We start from the raw sequence: 9,016 nt of genomic DNA, 5'->3' as shown, positions 1-9,016 counted from the left end.
AGGTGGCTGCTGGCATCAGGCTTTCCTCCATCTAAGATTACTTCTATTAGGTGACATATCCTCTCTGAGTTCTGGTAACTATTGCCCTGACCTCATTACTCTGGAATTTCTAGGTATATCACTTGTTCTTTAAAAGATAATGCACCTAGAGTGCTTACACACACTTCAGATTGAGTGTCTTCTTAAATTTTGTGCCTTCAGTCCCTAGCTCCATCCCTGGTCACTCATTATCTAGCATTCCATCTGTTTTTTGCTGAGACATTGACCAGTACATGTTCTAACCATGATCTACTGATCTATTCTGCCTCCTAAAATGCTCAGAAAGACTAAGTTAAATGGCCCTGCCAAATGATGACCATGGGGTCAAGGCTAAGAGACTCAATTTAGAAGCAACACATTTTCAAATAAAATAATTTTATTTAAATAAATAAGAAAAAAAGAAGCATTTGCCAAGTTGATTTCCATGACAAAATTACCTGTCTATTCTGGAATGATTTGAAAACCATTGTGCCTCTTTCCTTGTGTGTTTTTTGAAAATTACCATTGGATTCAGAGCTTTTAGCAGCATAGGCATCATCACTGACAATTATTTACACCACTTATAAAAACTTCCATGTCCATTATCTTGGAGTTTGTAACATGCTGATCATCAAGCAAATTGCATACAGATTCTACCTCAGTAGCTCTGAGGTGGGATCCTGAATCAATATTTTCATAGGCATTCCAGATGATGCTGATGCACAAGATCCATGGATTACATTTAGAGATACAACTAGGCTATTACTCTACTGATGGTTCATAGGATTGGCATATCTTTTGCTAATTCCACAATATTTTACTTTCTCAATTATCCATACCATCACCAGGTGCAATTAGGTTCTGTTGATAGAAGCAATGGAAATGTTAACTGTGGTGGCCAGAAGACAGGCATATTCTGGAGTGTAGTGGAAAGTCTCACCTCCAATGGAGCATAAAACAAAATAAAACAATAACAAAAACAATATACAGTATTAGTGAATAACAAAGACTTATGAGTAAAGATTCAAAATAAAGATAAAGATTCATAATAAAGATACTTTATTAAGTGATAGAATTAAGGTGCTATGACAGTTCAGTGGATCAATCTATTTTTAGGTAGACTGCCTTTATACTGGCACATTAATCTTATTTCATGGGCCTATACAAATCTTAATCTTATTTCATGGGCCTATACAAATTTGTCAAGTTCACTCTGGGTATATTACTTGTTTAGTTGCTAAGATGTATCTGACTCTTTTGCGACTCCATGGACTGTAGCTCACCAGGCTTCTCTGTCCATGGGACTTTCCAGGCAAAAACACTGAAGTAGATTGCCCTTTCCTTCTCCAGGGGATCTTCCAGACCCAGGGATTGAACAGGCATTGCAGGCAGAATCTTTACCGCTGCATCACTGGGGAAGTCCATGGTATCTTACTAAACAAAGTTAGACAGATCTTTAAAAGCGCCAAATTTCTCTCCTCAAGTTTCAGTAATTTATGAAGATGATAGAGATGAGAATAAACGCTATGAAACATATGACATATAATGATTATGCCTCCTTTATATACTCTTTTCCAATCACATTCATTATAATGACATTTATCATCTACTTAACTTAAAATAGTTCCTATACTTCAGTGAAAAAATTAAAATAAATAAAATAAAATATTTCCTTTCTTTCAATACATACTTTTCATAAATAATATATATGAGCGAACTCTGAGTATAAATTCCTTTGTTTTGAATGACAGTGTGCATGTTTTGATAACTTCTGCTTAAATAATACAGCATTAACTGTCCTAGAGGCTCTCTCTTGTAGTTGTTTTCTATTTCGCATGAGGAAATTCGCAAGCTGAATGCTACATTAACATATTCATTTAATGAGGCCATGAGATGACATGTAAAGCACTGACTGTCCCTTCTCTACCAAATATTTAAATAGAAAAAAAATACTCAAATTGTAACTTTCAAGTTTTCTGTCAAATGACATCATGCAGCAATTTAAGAGTAGACTTGGTGAAGCAATAATGCAACTTCGTCATCTCACTTCTCTCAGTATAAGCAAACCAGCTTCTGTTGCTAAAAGTTTTGAATGATTCTAAGTTTTTTAGTAAAGAAAATAACAGTGAAATTATGATGTTTTAAATCTACAAAGCAAATAGTGTCCATCTTGGAGAGCCCTGTTCTGTATCACCTGACTTTCAGAAACAAGTATTTCATAAAAACACCATTTACTTTTGTTTTAATTTACAATTATTGAAATTTTAATAAGGATTTTGCAGCAATATCAGCTATCACATAATACCAGGAAGGAATTATAACTTTATTGCAGCCCACACTGACAGCCAACTCATAAAAATGAATGACATTCTATATCATAACATCTCATAGGCTGTTCAGAATGTTAATAGCTTACTTCATCTTTCTTTAGCGTAATGAGGCAGACAGTGTAACAATACTCAATGTGAGAATGAAGATTAAGAAAATCTGAATTAAGGTAGGAAAGTAACATTTAACAGAATTCAGACAACATTCAGATTAAAAGTTTCAATTAAAACACTGTTAGCAAGCTTTTTATCACAAAAGCAAAGCTTTGTCACCCAAGACCAATCACTATTTTGAAGAATATTTATTTATCTGTAGACACAGTTAGCTCTTCTATTCTATTTTTCATTCAACTTCTATTTATAAAATGTTACAAAGTTTCCACCAGCACTCCAGAATTCTTTGACTCAGATGGAACTATAAAAGGTCACTGAATTAAAATAATTGCAAAAGAACCTTATGGACACATAACTGAAATAATACTTATCTCTATTTAAACCATTCATTAATCCAATAGCCTTAAACTTCCTAGCTTACCTTTGGATTGAGATAAATCCAAAGACAGATGAGGGTACGTGAGTTTTTCCTTAAATGTATCTATGATTTATTAATATAAATTTCATATAAATACAAAAATGTATTATATAATAATATACTATAATATATGATTTATCTGCCTTCTCCAGTGGCTTAGAAGGTAAAGTACCTGCCTGCAAAGAGGAGGCACAGATTTGATCCCTGGGTCAGGAAGATCCCCTGGAGGAGAACATGGCTACCCACTCCAATATTGTTTCCAGGAAAATCCCATGGACAGAGGAGCCTCATGGGTTATGGTCAGACATGACTGAAGTGACTAAGCACATATAATTTATAAATATAAATTGTATATAAATACAAAAATATATTCCATAATAATACATTATAATATTATATATATTTTTTTCCAGTTCCATGTTTATGGGATTAAAAATGCAATAACCATGAATAAATAAAACAAAGTGAGATACTTCTAGTAGCATATAAAACTTAAAACTGGTTGTCCCTCTTTGTAAAACTATACAGCAATACAAAAATTGAGTACTTTTCAATCTCTTTAACTTTGTATAGAATTGAGAAATTTATTTTTTGTCATCTTTCTATGCACTACACAGAATTTTTTAGTTAGCTGGGTTGCCCAAACTGCTGAAATAAAATGGCAGAGAAAGCAGTCAAGGTTAGCCCCAGATGGGGAACAACGGGGTTTTCATTCTGAAGCTGAATACAAATGGGGGAAAGTAAAAGGGATTAGAGGGGCTTCCCAGGTGGCGCTAGTGGTAGAGAACCTGCCTGCCAATGCAGGAGACATAAACGATACCAGTCCGAACCCTGGGTCAGGAAGATCCTCTGGAGGAGGGCATGGCAACCCACCCTGGTATTCTTGCCAGGAAAATCCCCATGGACAGAGGAGCTCGGCTGACTACAGTCCACAAGGTCGCACAGAGTCGGACACATCTGAAGCGACTAAGCACACAAAAGTGATTAGGGACAAATTAACTGTGCCTAATAGACTTCTACAACCACTATTATAATAAGAGAATGATAATGTATCATTTTTGAGAGTCGTCATACTTCTTGTGTGGATTATTTATGATGTAAGAAGAAACTAAAATACTAGAAAACACAATGTTATTTCACACTTTAAAACAACTGAGATTTATTATCATGAAATTAAATTTGTTCCTCATTTTTCAAGGTGTTAGAATAGTGTCAATTCCCTTTAATGAGTGCTATGTCATCATTAGCGATTTGATATTTTCTAAAAACTTGTCTATTTAGTAACATTACTTAATTCAGAGGAGTGCAGAATTTCTTGACCATACCAGCTAAACATTTTTAAAAATTTTGTAACTTATGCTAACTGCACATTTGTTTTCATATATTATCTAATTGTAAGAAATCTTAAAAAAAAAGTTTTCATTTTCATTCAATGCTTCAGTTACCATGAACTCTTACGGATAATTAAAATTCTTCTGATGGTACAATTATACAGCTACTTTGAAACAGATTTAATGACTTGTTGAAACCTTTGAATTTATCACATTATGTTAATTTTTCTTGGAAAATCTCCCTATATCCTTCAATTGTATTTAATATTTGTTCTATTAATGCATTAGAAATTCTTTTATCTGTGACATCTGACTATGAATAAAGGGAATACTTGCTTCCATTCTCTTTCATTTTCATTATCAACCTAGCTGACACAAACTGTATTTTGGATCCTAACCTTAGAAAATCAAAGTTTGTCCTTCCTTTTTAGAAATGGTGACCTCTAAACTTTATCCTTTTACACAATATGTTTTTGTTTTTATTTTTTTATGTTCCAAATATGATGGGTTTATTTTATTTTATTCCAATGCAAAACCAAAGATTCCACTATAGTACAGAGGCAAATACATTACAAGGTCATAAAAAAGTGGTGTATGACATGTAGGACGTGATGGACAACTGGAGGGTTGGGTCAACTTCTTTCTAACATGACACTACACTATTGCTGAGGAAGACATTTAAAATAACACTGCAGAACTGAACTGAAATGCAGCAGGAACATGACGACTTCTAGACATTCCTTCAAGTACCTCCCTTAGGATGGACTTGTTAGGTAGGCCTCAGTGTGGAGAGGATTACAATTCTTCAGAATAATAAAAAGTTCGCACTACTGAAATTTCACAAAAGAATTTTAAGGTCAAAATATAGTGGGTTCATTTTTCTTCATCTCTAGGGACAAAGCTGATGCTTTACTCAAAACCTAGTTCAAATCCCAGCCCAAACTTGTGGCCTCCTGCATTGATATTCTTTCTATTAATTAGAGCTGACAGGGTGAGTTTCACTCTGGGTAAAAGGGTCTGAGTATAACCCAATTCAATCAGACTGATATTATTTACTTTATCAGATAGAGAAATTCTATATCCAGGTTGTACTTAGCAGGGATGCCTTAATGGCTGTTATCACTGCTGGTCGTCCACATTAGGTTTATTGACGTTTCAATCGTCTCGTTCATCTTTTGGTAGATGGACCCTCCAAATTCAGTGCCATTGTTCATGTGAGTGTGCAGCTGGAAGTCTGTGGCCTCGTAACCCAGTGGAAAATTATTCTGTGACAGTTTGGATTTGGCTGTGTCAAAATTCATCTGATAGCCTGCAAACCAACCTTCAAAGGGCAGCATAGCCCAATCATAGATGGTTGGTCTAGAAAAATCTATATCAATGCTACTGTCAAGACTGAAACAATCCTGTTTATATGAGGCCTTTAATTTTCCACTCTTCTTTTCTTTTCTTGGTACCATTTTTAGTACAAAAATGGTATCAAGAGTCAGTTTCAACTCTTCAGCCAACTTATTCTCCAAAGAGATTTCTCTTCCAAGAGTACTGTCTGTGTACCACTTTTGGGTGAGGGTCAGCCCACAGTTACAAATTTTGTATTTGACCTCTAGGTTGCCCTCCCTATATTGATATAAACATGACCAGAAGTAGAAAATTCCACTCCATTACATAACTTGGTTCTCAGATCTATTTGACCATACCAAACCCATATCCTTTGTTGAAGACATCCTTGGCAGCCTTTCCTAGGTCACAGTAAGTCAGTGTTACACATATCTCCAATCAGAGGGCCTGACAGTAAGTTTTAAGTGATATCTACCCAGGTGGCTCAGGGTTAAAGAATCTGCCTGCCAAAGCAGGAGACATAGTTTCAGTCCCTAAGTCAAGAAAATCCCCTGGTGAAGGAAATGGCAAACCACTCCAGTATTATTACCTGGGAAATCCCATGGATGGACAGAGTAGTTTTGAGGGCTATGGTCCATGGGATCAAAAAAGAGTCAGACACGACTTAGTGACTAAACAACAACAACTATCGTTAAAGAACATAATTTAGCTGTTCACTCTCACAAGGAAAAAGACAACATATACTTTCCAAAGAATTAAAATGAAAAGAGAGACCTCAGCTTCCTTTGCTGGCCCTAGTCCTCCTTGCTGATACCTGGAAAAGTAACTTGATATTTTAGAACATCATCTTATCTCACACATAACGTGGGCATATCTTTTTTGTTTTACCTTGGTAAATAAGTAGGCTAGATTGAGCTATGTTTCCCTCGTTTCTTATCAAATTTGAGCAGTTTTAAACCTTGCTACATTTCAAAAGAGTAACATAATTTTCAAAAATGATGTGGATCAAATCAAGGACGGAAGGTGCAAAGAAGGGGCAGGGCAACCACTAAAATAAAAGTCCAGAAATAATGAATTAGATGTCGAGTGCGGCCCAGGGAGGCACACACTGCAGTGGCTAAAGAAAGAATTTTAGAGTCATTTGGACATCGTGGCTTTTGGCACATTATCGCTTACCTCTTTGTGTGTGGTTTTGTTTTGTTTTGATAAATAAAGCACGGATAATAAAACCTGCCTCTGAATGTTGGTATAAGAATTAAATAAAATCATGGAGGTGAAGCATTTGGCACAGTACCTAGCAAATAACTATTTGTATTTCTACGTACTAGCCTTCATTCATTTGAGACTTAATGGCAAGATGGCATGAAAGAAAACCAACAGTTGCAGTATAACCCAAAAGTGATCTTTCTGTTTCAGAATATTTTAGTAAAGCTTCCCACCATATTTGAGAGACTTCATTTATGCAAAATTCAAGCAGCTCATCTAAGAAACAGCTCAAACCTTGTGAAAAATGCATCCTTCTGGAAGAAACTGAAGATGATGAATGTAAAACTGTCTAGATGTACAAATCTAGATGTGCAGTTTTCTGATACAGCTGTAGAATTAATCTAATAAGATAACATTATAAATCACTGCAAATGTACATGGTGTAGTTTCTAAAACTTAAATTGACATTCTTGTCTGAGTTGTGAAAATTATGTAATATGGCTTAAGCTATGTCAAGTAAATGCTTCTGGTGGAGTAGGGAATAGAATGATGTAAATCAAATCTATCTGACTAATGATTTAAATAAAGGTATAAGATTTAATTTGAATCTCATTGATCCCAACTCTAGTCAATTTTGGATTAGCTGTGAGTGGAGATGAATAAGGCAAACAATTCAAATAATTTAGGAACTGATGTAGTAAATGATGTTATGTCAGTCAAAGAACCTGTAGCCTCTTACTCTCTGAAAAGAGACTGGATACTCACTAGAAGTTATAAACTAACTTAAGTGGTATTCAAGAGATATATCAATAGGTAATGACAAAACAGATTTATCATTTGGATGACCAAGTCATAGACAGTATTGTGGAAAGAAGATAGCTTGGTTAGCTTATGAAGTAAAAATGAAAAGAAAAGGGAAAAAAAAAAGACCAAAGAACTCATAGATACATCATCTGAACAAAACTTTCTGGCAGTACCCTGGCTGGCTGAACTCATTGGCATGGGATCCAACCCAAATTCAATCTGAATCTTTACACAGCCACTTATTAGCCATGCTATCTATAGTAAGTCACTTAACATCTCTGAGTCTCTAGCTTTGTCATCAATAAGAATAATAACACTTCATCTGCATTGTTTTAAAAAGGACTACAGATAAAATATGCAAAGCATATTAGCAAAACAGTAAGTACTTCATAAATGGTAGCTATTCTTATAAAATGATAATATGATGATTACCCCTTGCTACAAATTGCCCAATTTTGAGAGCCCTTAAGATTATTTTCTCTTGGGAGGCTGCCCTTTATGTTTAACTGGATTGCACTTATGTATAAATGAGTGAAAATAGAAAATAAAGTAATTTGAATTTCTAGAACCTTGTATTCTACTGCTAATGCCAACCCCCACTCTGGTTGATACTTAGAAAAGATAGGAAGCTTATGCAGAAAACATCACCTTTATTCTAATCAAGCCTGGTCAAGAATGGAGAAACCAAACCTCACTGGTTATCTTCTACAAAATTAAATGAAAATACTTATATATGGCAAGCTTGTAATTATATAATGTGCCAAGTTGCTTCAGTCATTTCCAACTCTTTGAGACCAGTGGACTGCAGCCTGCCAGGTAGCTCTATCCATGGGATTCACCAGGGAAGAACACTGGAGTGAGCTGCCATTTCTTTCTCGAGTTACAAAACAAGGTCATATTATTTGTTAGTCCTGAAATTACAGTAACTCAAAATTGCATCTCAGTATTCTGTAGCAATTTCTTCATTAGTCTTACTTCCCCAAATAGTTTCTAGATTCCTCAGAGTAGGCGTATATATTTCACTTCACCTGAAGCACGAGGTGAACTACCTATTGCACAATGACATATTCTTTCCCAACTGCCCTTATTCCAAGGTCAATAACCACGGAGCTCAGAGAGGAAAACGCCTCATGGCCAAAACCCCAGTTCATCTATCCAGCCCTCCTTTCTTGTCTCCTCTCACAAGAAAGATCTATACTCAGTATTTCCAAAGTTCTCAGAGGATACCCATCTCCACATCTTAAGGCGAACCTACTTGATGAATAACCATAGAATGATTCTGGCACATACAGTTGCAGCTAAGTACTGATCCAGTTTTGGGACACCAGTTCTGGTCCAGGTCGAGTTTCTGTTGCCCAGCCCAATCTCCTTTTGACTATATTTCCACTGCTCTGGGATGAAAATCAGGCTTGCACATCTTTTCTTACTCTCTCTGTGACACCTGTTGCCAATCTAATAAAATG

The 9,016-nt window shown here is 35.5% G+C and overlaps 1 pseudogene; it reads right to left on the bottom strand.

The window, feature by feature from the left end:
• Positions 1-5,117: 5,117 nt before the first annotated feature.
• LOC113899643 overlaps positions 5,118-9,016 on the bottom strand; it is a 101,754-nt pseudogene continuing 97,855 nt past the window's right edge.

This window comes from Bos indicus x Bos taurus, chromosome 10 (assembly GCF_003369695.1).
Source record: "Bos indicus x Bos taurus breed Angus x Brahman F1 hybrid chromosome 10, Bos_hybrid_MaternalHap_v2.0, whole genome shotgun sequence".
Lineage (NCBI taxonomy): Eukaryota > Metazoa > Chordata > Mammalia > Artiodactyla > Bovidae > Bos > Bos indicus x Bos taurus.
This window is presented reverse-complemented; position numbering and strand designations above follow the sequence as displayed.